Source organism: Canis aureus, chromosome 2 (genome assembly GCF_053574225.1).
Source record: "Canis aureus isolate CA01 chromosome 2, VMU_Caureus_v.1.0, whole genome shotgun sequence".
NCBI classification, from domain to species: Eukaryota; Metazoa; Chordata; class Mammalia; order Carnivora; family Canidae; genus Canis; species Canis aureus.
Genome location: NC_135612.1, coordinates 19,839,989 through 19,860,310, shown reverse-complemented (window position 1 = coordinate 19,860,310; position 20,322 = coordinate 19,839,989). Strand labels below are relative to the sequence as shown.

General features: G+C 37.2%; 1 protein-coding gene and 1 long non-coding RNA gene across 8 annotated transcripts in view; one reads left to right on the top strand and one right to left on the bottom strand.

The window, feature by feature from the left end:
• The window catches only part of LOC144293967 (uncharacterized), a 1,010,193-nt gene that overhangs the window by 77,081 nt on the left and 912,790 nt on the right, over positions 1-20,322 (bottom strand). The window contains exons 31-32 of one of the 6 annotated variants that reach the window (XM_077865362.1): positions 16,870-18,112; positions 10,701-10,842 (exon numbers count right to left, since the gene is read on the bottom strand). The exons of 3 other annotated variants lie outside the window; for them this stretch is intronic. The gene's annotated coding sequence lies outside the window, so the exon portion shown is untranslated. Of the gene's footprint in view, positions 1-10,700; positions 10,843-16,869; positions 19,698-20,322 lie in introns of those variants that run through there. 2 more of the 6 variants (XM_077865366.1, XM_077865377.1) reach the window with 2 other exon arrangements.
• Positions 17,063-20,322, top strand: part of LOC144294050 (uncharacterized) — a 63,653-nt gene continuing 60,393 nt past the window's right edge. For both annotated transcript variants that reach the window (XR_013361452.1, XR_013361451.1), the window contains exons 1-2: positions 17,063-17,245; positions 18,063-18,157. This is a non-coding gene — a long non-coding RNA (uncharacterized LOC144294050). The remainder of the gene's footprint in view (positions 17,246-18,062; positions 18,158-20,322) is intronic.

Genomic DNA, 20,322 nt, shown 5'->3' with positions numbered 1-20,322 from the left:
AAAAAAAAAAAAAAAAGGATCATGTGGCCTAGGAAATGCCTGTTCTAACCAAGAGCCACCGAACATTACAAACCTAACTTAAGTCCAAGATTAGCCATGAAATTCATAGATGGTGGTGGGGAGTATCATGGGTGGGAAAGTACACGGAGCTTGGTGGACATTCTTTAAATCCTGCTGAGATGTTCATATGCCATGGTGGTTGGGAGCACCTTCTTGTTTATCTTTAGGCTCCGCCACTTACTCCCTGGATGACATCAGTCTGTGTTTCCTCATGTATAAAATGGGGGCTCATAACAGAACTTAGTTTGTAGGGTTATTATGAGATTGGAAAAATGTATGTAAAACCGTTAATATGAGTACCAAGCAGCCAGGAAATGCTAAAATATCTTAGATCGTTTATCATCATTGGGGAACCACGTTACTGCTCTCTGTTAGCAGACTAGTAGGATCATTGCATCTTGGAATTGGAAAGAGCTTAAAAGTAATTTAGCTTAAGGAAATATACTCAGTTTCAAAACTATGTTGATTTTAATTTTATATCTAAGTCATATATTTACTAGGAGCATGGTCTGCAGTGTTTAAGACAAAATTTAGTATATAATTTGTTGATTTAAAAGTGTATTAGAAATGGAGGCTCTGTGAGAGCTAAGACATTGTGTTTTGTTCACTGTTATACCACAAAGGCCATGAACAGTGTCTGGCACATACAGTAAGTACTTAATAGTTTAACTTACTGTATAATAAATCGGGAGAATATAAATGATACTTTGGTTCGATCACTGTGCTAACATGGACAGCTTTGGGAGTAATCCCTTGTTTAGGCAAATGTCATTTGAGGTACTCCATGATAAAAGAGCCTATCCTTCTCTCTTCCCTTCTATTCCCTTTCACTATTATTTATATTCCCCAAATGAATGAAATGGGTAGGAAATATCAGAAAGGGAGACAGAACATGAAGACTCCTAACTCTGGGAAATGAACTAGGGGTGGTGGAAGAGGAGGAGGGCAGGGGGTAGGGGTGAATGGGTGACGGGCACTGAGGGGGGGTACTTGACAGGATGAGCACTGGGTGTTACTCTGTATGTTGGCAAATTGAACACCAATAAAAAATCAATTTATTATTAAAAAAAAGCCTATCCTTAACTATCTATCCTCCAGGCAGTCAAGTGGCAAATCTGCGTTGTCATGAGAAGGACTGAGCCCATCAGGGGGAAAAAAATCTCTACAATAAAAAAAGAAAAAAAAAAAACCCAAATTGATATTAATGATAATAGCTAACATACTTACATAGTCTAGAATACATATAAATACCTTATTATATACAACAACACTGTTAAAAGAGGTTTATGTGTACTAACTAATTAACTAAATTTTAAGAGCTATCCTGAGGGATAATCATAAGCACCATCAACATCATCATTATCACCACCATCAGCAGCATCATCTCCATTTTATAGTTGGTTAAATGGAGGTACAACAAATTAAGTGGTCAAAGATCATCCAGCTGATTTGCTGATTTGTGTGACAGCTATGATTTAAAGCCAGGAAGTCTGGCTCCCTTTTCCTTGCAACAGTATTGTACTTCCTCTCTAGCATGCAGGAAGGACAATATCACATTATTTTTTTATTCTTCATCCCTAATGGGGAAGGTGAAAGGAAGAACTTCTGTTTATTGAGGGCTTTTGATGTATCAGACACTGTATTAAGTGGGTAACTTAGGCTATTTTCTAGTCTTTACAAAATCTCTTGGAGGTGGGAATTATTATCTTTCCTTCTACAGGAAAGAAACTGAAGCTAAGGAGGTCATAATTTCCTCAAGCTCACAGAATAAATTTATATAGTTCCAAAGTCAGAAGTTATCTGTGATAGCATATCATAAAATGTTTATTAATAGGAATTTTTTCCTTTGGAATTTCATGTAAAGTAAATATACGCCCAGTTCATTGGTGATTTCATTCATTCTATAAATTTGTATTAAATACAATATGTTAGGAAATCCAAAAATAAAAATGACCCAATCTAATGTGAAAATTAAGTGCATAATTGCTGTATTTCTTGCTGCCCAAATTCTGAACATCCCTTTTATTTGGGGGAAAATCCCCTCCAACATTATATCCTGGTAGGAATCTGTGTTTTGCCTCTGATTACTAAAGCTGAAGAGCTCTTTCCTCCCACTCCCTAGGAGCTTGAGAGTATCAAGGCTCTGGGCCCCAGAACTAGGATACTGAAGAAGTGATGTAAAAATTAAGGAGTGGTTGAGAAATTACTCAAGAAGATGCACTGGGGTTAAAAATCCAGGGGCAGTAGTGACACTTGCGGACTCGTATCCAGATTGCTTTCATCTTTTAACTTTGGCTGTGATTGGAGTTGGCTACCTGCCTTAGGTCCCTGGCCCCTTTTTGAGATGGGTTCTCAAATTTCCTGTTGATTCTATGAGCCATATGATATCCTTCAATAAATTCATTTTCCATTCAAGTTAAGTAAGTGCTTTTTGATGTTTGATGCTTGTACACCAGAACTCTGACAAATTTAGGGAGGTAACACATATACAGAATTAGAAAAAAAAAATAATAATGAACTATGGCATGAACCAGAAGAAAAATATGAAGCTATAAAATTACAGAATGTGATAAGATAATTAGAATTAATGGAGTAGTTGGCATAGTTGACTTTAGAGTAGAATATTGAAAGGTGGACATGAGAAGGCAAAGATGAGAAAAGTAGGCTTAGGGGAGAAGTGAGAAGCCCATATTGGCTGGAGCATAAAATTTCTAGAGGAAAATAAGGGCAAATGAGGTTATACTAGAAAGCTTTCCTCTCTTCCACTCTAAACCTAACTTGTACACATCATTTCATTCCCCTTCTGGATTCTGATATCTTGCTTTCTTCTTCCTATTTCCAGTGTTTGTCTTTAATGACAGAGATATGTTACTCCATTCTACAAATATTCATTTTTTAGTTTCCTGGCATCTTGAAAAGACAAATATATACATTTCCATTGTGTTTTCTTTTCTCTCAAGCTACTACCTATTTCTTTTCTTTCACCCTTTAACATCTTTATGGAATAGGCTGCATTTTATTTCTCCATCTCTTTTTTATTTTACTGCTATTATTTTTTAAAAGAAACAATGTATGGATACTGCTAAATCTTCTCATCTTCTCTTCCTCCCCAGAGGTAACTACTGCACTTAATTTGATGTGTTTACATTTGTTATATGAGTAGCAGATATATACTCACAAATAATATTTGCCTTATTATTTGTATGTTTAATAGTGTAATCCTATGCATGATTTTGTAATTTCCTTTTTCATTCAATATTCTTTGAGATATATCTTGATTTCTTATGTAATAATTTAGTTCATTCATTTAACTGCTAAATATTTCTCTGCTGTATAAAGAAACCACAATTTCAATTTGTTTTGTACTACTCACTTCTCAGTCTTGAATACTGACTTCTTCTTGTAGTTATCATCTAGTAACTGTAGTTATCACTTGAAACTGCTTCCTTAGAAGTCATCAAATCTAGTAGATTTTTAAAAATTCATCATTTTTAATCCATCCTACATTTGGTGCTGTTAATCACCCCTGTTTCCTTGAAATTCCCTCATCTTGACTTTATGAAAATATACCTTTCTTGACATCTTTGTTTTTTCCCCCTTTTGTTATCTAAATATAAGTATTCCACAAAGGTCTGTCCTCAGTTTTCTTTTTCTTTTTCCTCTCTCCCTGGACAATATCATTCATGTCATGAATTCACTTCCCAAGTGACTCTTCAAATCTATATTCGGTTTGTTTCCAATTGTCTGCTGGACATTGCCAGCTGGGTGTCATGCTTGACCTAAATTTGCACTTTTTCCTCTCATATTTGTTCCTCTTTTTCTGCTTAATATTTAAATGGCAGTGGCACCATCTTAACAGTCATTCAGGCTCAAAATCTTGGAATGATTTACAAGTCCCTTGGGCTTCATCAGTTGCCAGGACCTGCAAATTACTGTTCCATTCATTCTGCCAAATTGGTTCTCACTGCCACTACCGTAGTTTAAACCCCATGACTCCTAGGCTTCTCACAATAGCACAACTTGTTTCCCTGCTTCTAAGTGTCTTTCCGCTTCCTAGGCATCCTCTATTCTGCTTGATTAATTTTCTTAAAGCATAATTCCGTTCATAATATTTCCTTGTTTGAAAGCTTTTAACAGCTATACGTTGTGTATAAAATAAAGCCCAAACTCTAAGCTGGAATTTCATGCTTCTCTGCAAATTGACTTGTTTACCCCTCCAAACTTATTTATCACTTCTCTACTTAATATGCCACACATGTTATCAAATGGAACATCTCATTGTTTCTGTACTTGTCTGTATGGTGTAGCTTCAAGTATGGTAACAAACTACTCTAAAAGCCCAGTGGCTTAAAATAACAATAATTTATTTCTCATACATGTTACATAGTCATTACAGGTCAGCAAATATGTTTTCTGTTCATGGTCATCACTCAAAGACCCAGCCTAAGGGAGTGGCCACCATTTTAAATATTGCTGTGAAAGAGTGGAAAGAACTTTATAGGGTCTCACACGGCAATTAAATTTTATGGTACAGAAGTGACAAATGTCACTTCAGCTCACAATCCCTGGTCAAATTTAGTTATGTGGATCCAACTAACCATAGGAGAAAGTAGGAAATGCAAACCTACCATGTGGCACAAAGAGAATAAAACCAGATATTGGTGAATAGGACTAATGACTGCAATAGTTCTCAACAGCCTTTCTCATCATTTCCCTTATGTGGATTATTGATCATGGAATTTACAATATTTTGTGTTTTCTTCCCTATTCAGATCCTGCTTATCCTTAATCTTCAGTGCACCTATCATCTCTTCAATGATTTTTTTCTCAATTTTTGAAGATAGATAAAACTTCCCCTCTGCTCTAATTTTCATAGCTCTTTATTTTGAGATAATCATTGTTCTCTATTGTTGTATATTTAGCTCCTAGAGGTCAGGATGCCTGTTTTATTCACTTTCGAACACAAGATTTTTTTTCAGTTAACACACAATTCCGATCAGAGTGTATTCTAATCACTTGGAGATGCATTTTTTTTGGCTGGCTTCTTTTATTACCTATTTTTGGAGGAGATTTTTTTTTTTCCTTGTATTATGTGTAAGGTTAGAGATATATATATATGTATTATATATGTATATTTATATGTATACATATGTATATGTATATGTATATATGTATGATATATGTATATTTATATATCTTATGTATATATACATATAGTTAGCAGATCCTAGCTACTATGGTATAAATATAGAGTAAATTAATTATGAATCTGCCTTATTCTCACTCTTCTCACTCTGAAATTGCTGGCACTGCTATTATAACTTTTTTTACTTCTCTTTTTTGATAAATGGTATGTTTGACCATTGCCCTTTGACAGCAGTGAGATAGACAATCTAGAAATATTTTTTAAGTGAAATATTTTAAAGAATGTCCATAAAAGAAAACTGACAAGAGAAAGTTAAAGTAGCAAAATCCTGCTTTTTTGTCCTTCTGTTACCAAAAATTTATTGGATACTTGTTTTGTATCATGTACTATATAATAAGGTACAATCTTGGGTTAGTTACAGACCCTAGGTTGGTAGAATCTTACAGTCCAGAAGGAGGAATGACACAACCTCCCTCTAATAACGTACCTGGAAATCACTATTTTCCCAACTATATACCTGGCCAATGCTCAACCCTATTTTAAATCTCAGCTTAGATGTTTTATCCTGTTGAAAGGCTTCCTTGATTTCTCAAGTTTAATCTAGTACTTTAATAGTACTGTGGGTGGAGTGGTTAATTATTTTTGAAGGAAAAGCCCAGAGAAGATTTTACAGAGATGACTGAAAAATGCCTGAAGAATGAATAGCAGAAAAAAAAGAAAAGCAACGATCAAAGAAATTATGCACATCCAAAGGGGCCAAATGATTTCTTGAACACGGGAATCTTATGACTATATTAGTATTACTGGAGCTTAAATTATAAAAAAAAAATTGTTATGTAAGAAGAAATTGGCAAGTAAGCAGGAACCCAATTCTGAAGGACTTGGGAAACCTCTAACAGATTTGAAGAAGTAAAGTGGCAGGATCAGATTTACTTTTTAGAAATGCCACTTTTGCTTAAGTACAGAGAATCAACTTAGGGCAAATGATATTAAATGCAGGAGAACTATTAGAAGACATTTCCAAAGCTTAAGAAGGAGATGATTAGATTTTGAAGTAACATAGGATTACTTTGGAAATAACGTGGAAAAATATACAGAAGAGGAAACTAGAAGTTTAGGTGAAAAAAAAATAGAGGAAAGACATTCAGGAGAAAGAAAAGAAAATATATGGGGATAGCCTACTAGTAGTCAAGGGAGAAGAAACTAAGCATGTTATTTAGTTTTCTGATCAGGATGACTGAATTGCTGAAGACCACAAATGAAGAGAGCCAAGACCAGAGGGGAAGTAGGCTTTGAAGTTGAGTTAGTTATATTGGGAACCCCAGTTTTCTCTCTCTGAAGAAATGATGGACATTTACTGTGAAGAATAAAAAGGAGCTGGTTAGGGGTTTAAGTGAAGTGACACATGTTTTGTATTACTACTGAGGGAAATGGGAGTGGGGGCAAAGAAAAGACAAGTAAAACCTTTATGAGCGATGGAGAGAGGTAAGCTGAAGTTGAAGGATGTAAACCTTCAGTGGCCCCGGTCTACAGAGTTGTATTTTTGTTGTTTTTTGTTTTGAATTGTTTTACCCAAACTCAGCCTCAGAGTACCAGAGTGGACAATTTGTATGACTGATCCACGGTGGAGAAATATGATAGAAGGATGTCATTGAAGAGGACTGGGGAGGGAAATGAGGCAATTAAGGAATACCATGGGATTATGAGGGGTTTTAAGGACTCTACACACTGGAGGTGGTTCCACAGGGAGGCAGAAAGGCAAGGTGTTGCTTAAAGAGCAGGAGAGCAGAATTTCTGATTTCTAACGTTGGGAGAAGTTTTAGTTCCTAAGAAGGCCCAGGAAGAGACATGAAAAAAGCTAGGGGGGAGCAGTGGAGGTCAAGTCTTGTGGAATTGGAGAGTTTTTTGATGAATGTCAAAGGGTATTGGAGAATTCTTTCAGATGGACAATGAAATGTTCAGGGTAATAACAAGTACTCAGGCAGAAAGAAGCTGTGATCAGGTGACAGCCCCCATGAATACAGTAGTTCTATCCTGGAGGCCAACAGATCACATATACACAGAGGGTATGTGAAGAAGTAAATTGATCTTCAGTGCAGGAAGATTTTTATCTTTTGAACTAGAGTGTAAGCTTAAAAAGGTCTTAGGAGTAACCTGACTTTCTTGAAGGGTCAAAATGAGGAGGGGGATGGGGCAGTTCATCACTCTTCCAGTTGCATGATACTGAGGTGTAAGAGAATGAAAGATCATTATTTAAGAGTGCCGTAAGAAAAGTATCGCCTCTGGATTGAATTGAGAGGGAACATTTCGTATTCTGTAAAGAGATCGAAGGTGTAGTATTTATATCTTGGGATTCAGAAAGAAAAGAAATTGGGAAGGTGGAAGACGGAACAGAGCAGAAGTCATATAAATGGCCCAAGATAGCCCCGGTGGCTCCCATGTTGTTTCTTCCTAGTAGGTTAGGAGCATTGGCCCGAGGTCTGCTAGCCCCAAAATCAAATTCATACACATCTAATTGCTTTAAATATAACTGAAATAGGCATATTTTTATTTAGAGTCTGTCTACTTTACACAACTTTTGAAACTACCCGGAGTCTGCTAGCCATAGATAAGACAGACTGCAGTTAATAAGGACATAAAACTGTAGCCACCCTTTGGAGCTCTCTGACCTAGAAACTCTTCACTTTGCCACTGAGTGGCATCACCTTGACATGCAGACTCCCTTTTGGTTTCTCCTTTCCCAGGAGGTCCCTTGCCTTAGTCCCCTTGTTGATGGTGGACTTGTGTCACTGACTCTAGGTCTCTTGATGGGAAACTTCTTCCTTACACAAATCTGCCCAAGCACCACCCAAGTTTGTGTTGTTATGACCTCTCTGGTCCTGGCTCTTAATTATTAAGCTATGGTGCTTGAACTCTCCACAGCAAAGAGGACCAAGCAAAGAGCCTTAGTGATGGCAATCAATTGCAGGGATAGATAACACAGATGTGATCAACCCTAAGCTTTTAAACTTCAGGGCACGGTTATTCTGATGGTAGACCTTTAGTGGCAAAAGATGGTTAGGAACCTACAGGGTCTTCTTTCTGGTAGTACATGTTATAAAATATTATCACAAAATCAGTTTAAACAAGGAGAATACAATGCTAGCTGATAAGTAGGGATGTTTAGAGAAAAAAATAATTACGGGGGAAAAGATTTGATTAATACTATATGCTTCAAGCAAATTGATATGTTCCTAAAAAATGGTCATGAAGATTTGTATATTGCAATATATCATATTTTATGTACTATCAATTTATATAGATTTTTATGTGCATTGGGGAAACTGCATAGTTTTGAGAATCCTATGAAGTATCCTTTTGCAAAATGAAGCTTGTGTATTTATTTAAAGGAAGGCACATAGGGAAGTTTTAAATTAATACACGGATATCAAATACTAATAGTGATTGTAAAAGTACATTAAAAAGAGAACTTAGTATTCGTAGTGGGTTTCTATTGCTGCTGTAACACATTACCACAAATTTAGTGGCTTAAAAAATTGATCTGTTCTCTTATAGTTCTAGAAGTCAGAAATCCCAAATGTGTCTTATAGCCTCATACTAAGGTGTTGGCAGAGCCATGTTTCTTGTGGATGCTTCAGGGGCAAATTGACTTCCTTGCCTTTTCTAGCTTCTTAAAGCCCTCTGCACTTCTGGTTCATGGCCCTTTCAAACTGTATCACTCCAGCCTATGCTTCCCATCCTTTCCCTTCTCACGCATCCTTCTGACTTTGACCCTTTGCCTTCCTGATATAAGAGCACATCTGTTTAGATTGGGCTCACCTATTATCCTTAATAACATCTGCAAAACTCCTTGTGCCTTGTAAATTAACATATTCATAGGTTCCAGGGATTGGGATGTAAACATCTTGGGGGAGAGCATTATTTCTGTTTTGTACTGAACACCCTTTTTGAAGATCAAAGTGTTTTGGGATAAAGGTAATTATTAATAACTAAAAGTTTTTAGCTTTTTAATAACCAAATATTTGAAAGAATGAACATTAAAAATTTGACTTTAAGATTTTTATAGTGATTATTGTTTGAATCTCACAAAACTGCTCAATATTATCTGCCCCATTTTATACAATTCAATCTTACTAACTGCTTAAGTAAGGGGTGAGTAAATGGATTTAGGTAAAATACGAACCAATATGATCCTTTGTACAAAATGTTTCTAAAATTCTTATGGTTCTCTTTGAATTTCCCCCCAAACTCTCCAGATACAGAGTTGGGTGTATTTGGAACTCAAATTTTCATTTAGAAACAAAATCTAGAAGATCATGCTTACCAAAAAATATGGGTTGAAGTGTGTGTACGTGTTTGCATATGTGTATATATATATGTGTATGTGTATTGTGTTTATGTAAATGTGTGAATGCATGTTTGTGGTGGGTGTACCAAGGGGACATTATAAAGCTACTTCCCAATCCATTTTTAAAAAGTAAGAATTCTCAGGGCTGGGATTTATACTCATGAAATTTACAGCCTGATTAGTGTTCTCTTATAACTGCAAGGGTTTCAATTATGTTCCAATCTCTGCTGGCTGTGTTTCCTTTGGACTTGGAACTTGCATTGATAGAGAGCTGGTCAATCTGACCTAGTAGGTAAGGTAAATAATGCCTTGAATCATGTGGGTTCTCAAGATAGTCACCAAGTCATTCTGAGATGACAGATGAGGACTGACACAGCTTTTGTGTTTACCAGGTGGTGCTGAATTTAGCTAGAGCAAGAAAGGATGAGTATGGATAAAGGGAAGTCAAGGGCAAGAAGTACCGCTTGAGCTTTTTTTCTTTAAGTTTTTTTAATGTCCATCTGAAGGCAAGTTAAATCTCATACATCTTGAAATTCTACAATATAACAATAGTTGTTTTAACCAAAATCACAGTTATTAACCTATGGCATAATCCTAATCAATACCCTTTGGTTCAATTTTGTGAAGTAGCAGCTAAATCATAAAAACATAAGTTCTTTGCTTTGTATTTTAAATTGATGCTGGAAAAAATGGTTGTGTTATGATTGTCTGCTGAACTTTCTTAAATTAATGTATTTCCTGAATTTAATTTAGATTTTAAAACTTTGTAATGTCAAATTTTTTAATGGGAAAAATATCTAATTTTTGAGGAAAATATGTAGATAGGTCAATGTAAAGGCTTCTGTCACACTTTTTGAAAGTTTAATTCTTTGTCAGTGCACCATTCTTCCTAAGAATAGAATACTAATAATTTCTGCCTGCAGAGGATCATGAAGACTTGGTAGTTAATGAAAACTAACTTTGAAAAAGAACTAAGTCCAACATTTTCTGCTATCTAATTATCTCAGCATAATTAACTGTTTGCTAGATTTAGCACCCAAATCCTTCTTTCCAAACTTGAATTTCATAATCCTTTTGATTACACAAACATGATAGTCTTTCATAGATGTGAACTAGAGAGAGTGCATAAGGAATAATTAGGTTCACCTGGATTCCTTTCTTTCTTTCTTTTTAACTTTATCTCCATCGCCCTAAACTTGGAATACAAATTTAAAATATTGCTCCTCTTCAGACCATCACACCATCATTATTTCTTCCTTCTCAGTAAAATGCAACCTCTAAGATGTGTCTAAATAAAAACAAAGAAATCACACATTTGAAGATAATTAATGCTTTTGCTTGAGAAAGATTTACCCATTCTCAAGATACATTTCTATGTCCATTACAATCAGTGTTAATCATTTGGGTATCTCCAAACCCTTGATCAGACGTTCACATTTTACCCCCAAGAGTGTTAGTTTGAAATTCATCAGAGATTTTTAAAGTGTCAAGGAGCAGGAGAGCAAAGAGCCTAATATACTTTCTTCTTGACCACTAATGCAAGTATGATTAGAGCCATAGAAAAGGCCAGTAAATGAGAAAAATGCAAATGTTCATCATATTCCATTGCTGTTTTGACACAGCAATTAGATTTGTGCAGAACAGCAAGATTGTTCCAATTCTATTCTCCCAAACATAAGTCTTAAAAAAAGAGGTTACATTTGTGACTGTAGCTCGTGGAGCATCCAATCTGGCATCCTGAAAATCCATATGTAAGCCACACTTATATCTTAAACCTGTCAAACAAATAAATGTACAGAAGCAGTAATTTATGTACTTTATAGACTGTTTTGCCCTTTTAGAGCAAAAGCCTAATTTTCAAGTGTTGCTATTTTAACTTCTGGCAGTGCCTGGGAGATAACTGAGGTTCAAAATGTGAATTTTACAAGTAAAATGTGATTCAAAAATTGATTTACCCTGTTCTCACTACATGTGAGACAGAGAAGAGAAATGCTGGGTGTTTGTGAGCTTTAGGCAAGGGGAAACATATTGCTAAGTACAGAAGCCACGCAAAACTTTGCGGGTTTTCAGTTTAGAAGTGAACTTGAGCCTTTCCCAGTTCAAGATCTGTTTAGGGCCGGCAAAACATGACTTTCTGATTCAAAGAAATAAGGCTTAAAAAGGCTTATAAAACAGGCTCACAGGCTTCTTGTACATCAAATAGCTCTTACACAATGGCATTTAGATGATTTAAGTGTAAATGAATCAAAGACATATGGATTGCATTTCCCTTGAAATACGCATGGGTTTTAAAATGAAGGGAAAACATACTTGCCAAAATCCTTTTTGGGTTGCGCTGCATCAAAAACATTTGGAAATGACTTTAAATGTTTGGAAGAACCCCAGACACTGGGTTCAGTCACCCCTGGAGATTAAATCAGTGTCCTTCATCCAATGATAACTAGGCCCCTGTTTTGCAAAGACATTTCTTAAAAATGTCAAGTCCCCAAACTGACACTCCTGAAAACTGACTTTTTTGATGTTTGAATTGCTAATTCAATGCTAGGGTCTTATTATGGAGGCTTCCCCAGAGACTAGGAATCCATTTTGTGTTATTTAAGCCACCAGAAGCACATTTCAGTTTTGCCCAATTTCTTAAATGTGGTTAAAAATGTAAGTTCTTTCTGTTCTGGAGGTAAAAAAAAAAAAAAAAAAAATAGTGGTTCTAGGAGTCCAAAAGGAAATCAAGTTCTGAGCTGAATGAAGGGACTATATGATCAAGAAGATAAAAATGGAAAACTTGTTTTTTCCTGAAAATGTATTCAGGCACAAGTTCTGACATCATGTGACTGTTAGCATACTTCAGAAAAAAAAAAAAAGGGAGGGAGAAAAGGAAGGAAGGAAAGAAGAAAACTGGATGGTAAAATGTCTTTGGTGATAAAAAGAAAGATTGTGAGTGAAATACAGAAATTAAATTTAACAGAAATGGGCAGTTTCATGAAAATAGCTATGCAGAAATAATAACAAAACACCAAGCACAACAAATTGAAAAAGACTGGTGCACAGAAAGGTGATATGTTGAAATGAATCAAGCATAGGTTAGCATAAATGATAAACAAAGCATCAAGAGGAAGTAGAGAAGAGGGGAGCTGTACTACTGGAAGTAAATGTGTTAGATGTTAAAATCAAGAAAAGGGAAAAAAAACAAAAAACAAAAAAAAAAACCAAACATAGGACAATACCCAAAGTGACAGAAAGCCTACAAAGGCACTTAGTAGTTAGGGGAAGAATAATAAAAGACCATCTAAAACATGTGAGAGGCTGTTATTTAAGTCTGTGCGGCCGAACAGCTTATATTAAAAATTCTAGATCTGATTCTCCATGCAGTTCTGATGTGAGAGGAAACAGCTTTCAAAATTGTTTAATGACCTCCTGATAGGAAGGTTAACAGGATTATCACGCAGTTCACTGGAGGATGGACAGCAACTCTCAGCGTGTCCCTCACTCAATGTGTGATTCCAATATTCTCCTTTACAGGGAAGTGTAAAATCATTGTGCTACTCGAAGGCATTAGTCAGAAAGTTGGGATGCTTTTAATGAGGGAAGTTCAACATAAAAGGGAAATGAGGAAGAAAAGGGGTTTAAAAAACCCGAGCTCTTTTCGCTTAATTCTCCTCTGCCTAATTATGGGGGTGTCTGGGGGGACTGAGCCTCTCAAGGTTTCAATTTGCTGTGCTCTCCTCTCACTTTTGCCTGGGTTGCTCATGGCCTGGTTGGTAACTAGTGTGACTTTCTCTGCTTCTGACATGTTACTGCTCCTCCACTCTGCTCTCCAACCATTTTCTTGTCAAAGCAGGGGAAAGAGTCCCCACCTTCCCTTCTGTTATGCAGACCACAAAGCAATACTGCTTTGCATTGTCAGTGTCCTGTGGAGACTCTAATGAGAATGGTCTCCATGATCGCCTCCTCCTGATAGTTGTGGTCTTAGTACCAACGGGATGTGGGAGAGTGAGGATGGGGAAGGGGAAGGGAGGGAGGCAATCCAATCCAATGAATACTCTGAGCATGCTCATCAGCCATGGAATAACACCAATCATTCCTTTTCTTCTTTGATGACCCATTATCTTGCCTAGACTTGGATTCTCTGACTTCTGAGAAACTCTATTAGTGCCAGGTGCTGTAACAAACAACCCCAGAACCTTAGGGTCTTTATTCAATAACAGTTTTTCTTCTGGTTAATATCACGGTCTGTGTGGCAGGCAACTTCCCACCCCATGATTGTGGAATCCCAATTCTTTTATCTTGTGGTGGGATCACCTTCTAGGACCTTTTCAGAATCTATGGCTGTATAATGTGTTTAAGTGGCTGACCAGCAAAGAGTGAGGAAGATCACATGCTACATTCTATGTCCATGACTGGAAATGGTGAACGCGACTTCCATGACACGGCACCAGTCTAACTGCAAAGGATGCTGGAAAATGTTTTGTTTTTTCTTTTTTTTTTTTCTTTTTTTCTTTTTCTTTCTTTCTTTCTTTTTTTTTTTTTTTTAAGTGTCCTGAAGGAAGAATTGTGATTGGTGAGCTTTTGGGCAGTCTCTGCAACATTGACCAAGGGGCCTTGCCATCCCTAATGCAAATTAATCCTTAGTGGATCTGTCTTCCCAGTTTTTGCCATATGTTCAGATATGTCTGTGTTTAAGAACATTATTTAATGTGGAAACTGAGACAGATTACTTAAATATACAGAGCTAATAAATGACAGAACTGGAATGTAACTGAAATTTTTCTGAATCTCAACTTATGTTCTCCCCCTAAATTTTATACTTTGGGGCATGGCAATAGGGATAAGATCAGATTGGGAGGAAAAGGACTCCTTTGCTTTGCACCCCTGGAGCCCTCTGAGATATCAGAACCTCTCTGATATCAAAGATTTGGGACAGTACTATAGCTAAGACATTTAAGGATAATTCATTTAGAGAAAACGCTGAGATTGATTGTCTCACACTGGTGGGGGAATGAAAAACACTAGGAGATAGTGAATGTCCCACGCCATTCTCCAAATTGGACATGGTCAAGTGGCCACGTCTACTGACCTCAGAAAATATCTTTAATTACCCCCCTTTTGACCAGAAAGCCAAAGCAAAATGTCAAGGGAAGATCACTGAGAAAGAAAGACAATATATGGGATTGAGCCTGGATTTTACTGTTGCCCTTAAACAGTAGTTTTTCCTTTTAGCAGCTGTGTAGGTGTGGATGCTTCAACTCACAGAGCCTCCATTTTCTTGTTAGAAAAACAGGAGTGCTGAAACTTCATGCTCAAGGCAGTAAGGATTAAAGAAGTCAATAAGGGTATGATGCCTAATAGACATTGCAACTGAGGGTTAGTCCATTTTCTCTTTTTATTAATTCTCATTCATAAGTGTTGCATCAAGGGGAGGCATCATGGTGCAAAGATAATTATTCTGGATGCTATGGAAAATTGAGGCAAAATGGTATGAATTAATTTATTCATTTATCATTAATAATTCACTTTTTCGTGCATCCATCCATTCATCCATTCAGTAGTTTATCATTCTTTCATACATTCACCAAATATATACTCACTATGGTAAAACATCATCATAAACACTGGGGAAATCCAAAAAGACAACATGAATCCTGCTCTTAGGATCTGTGTCTTCTAGTGGGGGGACAGCCATACACACATCATGGAAATTATAAGGTGGAGCATGATAAATGATATAGACATTTAAAAATTAACAGGTAGTGCAGAAGAGGGAAGATAGAGCAGGGAATATGAAAAGTGTTAGAGCATCAGCAGCATTTGTGTTGGAACAGTGGTGGCTCCAGGATTTTTGAGTAAGAGGAATTAAAAAACGTTTTTTTGTATGAGTATAGTTGACAAACAATGTTACATCAGTTTCAGGTGCACAACATAGTGATCCAACTTCTCTATATGTTACGCTAGGCTCACGACGAGTGTAGCTACCATCTGTCCCATTACATTGCTATTACAATATCATTGCCCATATTCCCTGTGTTGTGCCTTTTATTCCCATGACTTATTTATTCCATAACTGGAGGCCTGTATCTCCCACTCCTTTACCCATTCTGCCCATCTCCCCACGCTTCTCCCCTCTGGCTACTATCAGTTTGTTACTTGTATTGATACGTCTGATTTTGCCTTGTTCAGTCATTTAAGATTCCACACAGGAATGGAATCACGTGGTATTTGGTTTTCTTAGTCTGACTTATTTTCACTTAGTAGAAGACCCTCTAGGTCCATCTGTGTTGTCACATATGGCAAAAAGCTCATCCTCTTTATGGCTATGTAATATTCCTCTCTGTGCACCAGCATGCATGTATACATCTTATCACTTGGGTTGCTTCCATACCTTGACTATTGTAAATAATGTTGCAGTAAATAAAAGTGTGCAGGGCACCTGGGTGGCTCAGTCCATTAAGCATGGGCTCTTGGTTTCCACTCAGATCGTGATCTCAGGGTCCTGGGATTGAGCCCTGCACCCATCTCTGCACTCAGTGGCAGTCTGCTTGTTCCTCCCTCTCCCCCTTTGCTCCCCTCTCTGCTCATATGCACATGTTCTCTCTAATAAAATCTAAAAAAAATATAAAAGGGTGCATTTATCTTTTCAAATTTTTCTTTGGGTAAATACTCAGTAGTGGAATTAATGAATCATATGGTAATTCTAGTTTTATTTTTTTGAGGAACCTCCATACTGTTTTCCACAGTGGCCTACCAACAGAGCACGAAATTTCCTTTTTTTCCCCACATCCTCACCAACATTTATTTCTTGTCTTTTTTATTTTAGCCATTCTGGCAGGTGTAAGGTGAAATCTCACTGTGGTTTGGATTTGCATTTCCCTAATGATTAGTAATGGTGAACATCTTTTCATGTGTCTATTGGACATCTGTATGTCTTCTTTGGCAACACGTCTGTTCACGTCCTCTGCCCATGTTTTAATCGGATTGTTTATTATTTTGGTGTTGAGTTGTAAAATTCCCTTTGGAGCAACAATCTGATTGGCAGAAGCAATGGTATTTCTTTTGAAGCCATGTTTGCATAGCAAGAACACCAAATTTTCTCAGGATGTGTGTTACAACAAATAAAGAGAACCAGTTTTTTCAAAGATGCTTTTGTTCAAATTTTTTTCTTATAAAAAAATCTAATAAAACATTTTTTCTCCTTTATTTGCTGAAAAATTAATAATTATAATTTTTGGTTAGGTTATTTAAGGGGCTAGATTAGTCAGCTTGAGCTGCCATCATAAAATACCATAGACTAAGGTGACTTAAGCAACAGAAATTTATTCCTCACAGTTTCAGAGGCCTCAAGTCCAAGATCAGGTTGTCAGCATGGCTGAATTCTGGTGAGCGCTCTTGGCCCGGCTGGCAGGTGACTGACTTATCAAAATGTCCTTTCATCACAGAGAAAAGAGCTCTGATGTCTCTTCCTCTTGTTACATAACCAGTTCTAATGGATTAGGGCTCCACTCTTATGACCTCATCTAACCTTAAAGGCCCATCTCTGGATACAGTCGCACTGAGGATTAGGGCTTCAACGTATAAATTTGGGGGTGGGGGCGGAACACAATCCAGTCGATAGCAGGAGCTGACAGAAAGAACCTCACCTCTTGGTGCTCTCTCTGCCTTGGAAACATGAGTATGATTCTGTCTGAGAACAGATTGGAGAGGTAATGGGAGCAGCACAATCTGCTTTACCAAGTTATGTCTCAGAGTTGTCACAATTAAAAAGCTCAAGTGTACAATTCCAGTATCATTTGCATACTTGTCAAAGGCAATATCTATCTGAAATAGTAGGAACTGACTCTATTCTTTCCTTTTAGGTAAACCTATAAAGATTCTCATAAGGATAAAAATATAAATTTTGACATTTTCTGATTGCTGGTTTTATAGAAAACCAACACCAGTTTTTACAGATTAATAAATAATTTCACAGCTTTTTTGGGGAATTTTTTTTAGGTTTTGTTTTGTTTTGTTTTGTTTTTTGCACGTCTTAGAGATTTTTGAGCCTATACACTCTAATCATGATTAATGGCATGTTTCTCAAAAATCCACATGCATGGTTTGTAGCAAAAAAAAAAAAAAAAGTAATCACTGTTAGCGGACTAAGGAGGGTAGGAACAATATGAACTTTTATAAGTCAAAAGTTAATTTCACAGAGGTGCTGCCTTTCCAAATAAACCACCTATTTGGTAAAACTGTTGGCAATGAAATATAAAAAGGGGTTCCAGTTCTTTAACTCATGTATCATGAGTTTAACCCATGTTTAAGTCCTATATCATGACTAAAATTCTGCTTTGTAATTCACATTCAGTTCTCACTCTACTTGTTTTGTACTGAATACAGCTCTGCTGTGCTATAAAAAGATAATTTGGACAGGATATCTGTTGGTTTTAGACTGTTTGTTTTTGTGTCCCCTCGGTCAGACTCATCCCTTGGGAAATGCTGGCCCCTGGGAAATCACATGGTGTGTCCTCTTTCCTCTAGTCTGGCATCTTCATGCAACTGAAACGATGTTCCACTCAACAGTGATGACTCTGGAGAGAAAAGAAATCACAAATGGGACAAATGCAGCTTAAGAGGTATGTGCAGAAAGAGGGGCAAGGTCAAGAAGGTAGTTTGTGAGAAATAGGAAAAAGGTGCAATTTCCCTTGGGTGGACACAGCCAACCCCATGCCAGGGTGTGTGGTTTGGCAAACAGAGCAAAGGCTGCATTTAGTTCCCATTTCCTCTTTTAGGTGGGCAACTGCCTACAGTGGTCTTGGGCAGAGCCAACTTAAGGCCTAATTTGAGGGATCAGCTTTTAACAGTACCCACTCTTACACTTTGCACATAGTAAATAGTTGGGAGATGATAGTTATGAATGAATAGTGTAATGATTATATTTGAACAGTAACCAATCCTTTGCAGAAGACCGTATCCCAGAATGAGTTACAAGTCCAGCTTCTAAAAGTTTTCTATTAATCTGGCAGAAAAGCATCTATGAGTAGCACAGTAAATCTATAAAATTCTCCTCTTAAAAAAGATGAATAACTTCAGGAAAAAAGAAAAAAGGAATCAGTGTTATTTGCTCCATTTTCTGATCTGTCCAGGTAAATTTAGATTTGGGATTACTTAGATTTTTGTGTGAAATAAAATGATATTTTCCCTTGCTAAAGTCACTTAACAAGCCTGTGTGCAAAATCAGAGGCTGAGTGTAGGCCCTTTGCTCTTGGAGAATTCTTCAACAACTATGGTGGGGGGAGGGGGGCAGCATTTGCAGTGTGTGCCTAAAGGAAGACAATGGTTATCCTCACAGGTCTCCTTAGTCTCCTCAGACTGGCTATATAATATTCAGAATCCTCAAGGCAAAATAATAAAGTAGGGGCCAGTGCAGTGGGGAAGGTGGTCTCCCCTTTGCACAAATGAATGGGTGTCCCCTCAAGGGACACGATCTCGGTGGTGGTACACACTCAGTATTTGGATCTGAGATGGGCAAGAAGCCCACTCCCAATTCCTGCCAAACAGCCCAGAGCCCTGCCAGCAAGGGGAAGGGTGGCCCACCTACTGTCCCACCCTGGGATGTTGTGGGCAAGGACTGCCCTTTCTGTATTAATGCTGGAATCCCAGACACAGGGAATCATAAGAAAAGCAGTTTTTGACCTTGACCTTAAAGAATCTCATTTCAATGGTCTGGAACAGAGGAAGAGGTAATAGAGACAAGCCACTGGCTGAGGAAAAAGCACAGTGTGAAAACCCAGGCTTACAGAATGCTGGTCAGTGGAGGGCACTCTGCTGGTTGTGGAGTAGAAGGTGAGGGTGGCTGGAGATAAATCTAGAGTGACATTCCTTCATTCAGTAATCATTTATTAAATGCCTATCAGGTCTCAGGCCCTGTGCTAAATGCTGCAGATATAATGTTGAGCGAAGTCCGATGTGTTCTTTACTCCCATGGGGCTTATAGCTAATGAAAAAATTAGGGTCAAATTGAGGAGGTTCTTGAATGTCATTTGCATTCAGAGTTTCTCTGTAGACCTGAAAATCTCTCAAGTCAGAAATATTTATCTTTCATTTCCTGTAACTTCTACTATTGCCACCTATGTTTAAATTATTTATTTTTTTAAAAAATTATTTCTTTTTCTACATTGTGTTTATTACATTTGTCCCTCTCTTATCAATACTAAGGGATGATGTATTTATTTATTCTCAAATTTATTTATTTTTTATTTTTTATTTTTTTACCACTTTCCACTCTTTATTGTGAGTAATAGTGAAGACAGTAATGCATTACTGAGGAAGGCTTTGCCAGAAGTCACTTGCTGTCTTGATGACTGGAATTCAAAGCATATTACCCACTGTTAAACTTTGCTAGCCGCCCCAGCAATGTATTTTGCCCATATATACCTGCAATAATTACTACAGAATGTAACTACCACATGGGAGACTGTTTTTATGGGAAAATTCACTCAAGAAATTCTGAGATAATAACATCTGTGACCTCCTAGGGACAAGTCTTTCCTGGTATAATGATAGAAGGGTCTTCTTTTTGGTCACTTTCCACAACATGTGTCAGGCCAGCCCTCTAAAGTGAAGAGCAGGATCTAAGATTAACCCTGAGGTGTGGATATGGGAAGAGTGAAGAACAGAGTAGGGGATATATAAAACAGTGGAAGATTGGGGAGAACAAGCTTATGGGGTGGGGAGGGGGGGCACAGAAGTGGAGACTATGGACCACCAGTAAACAGTGAGTACCTGAAGCATAACAGAA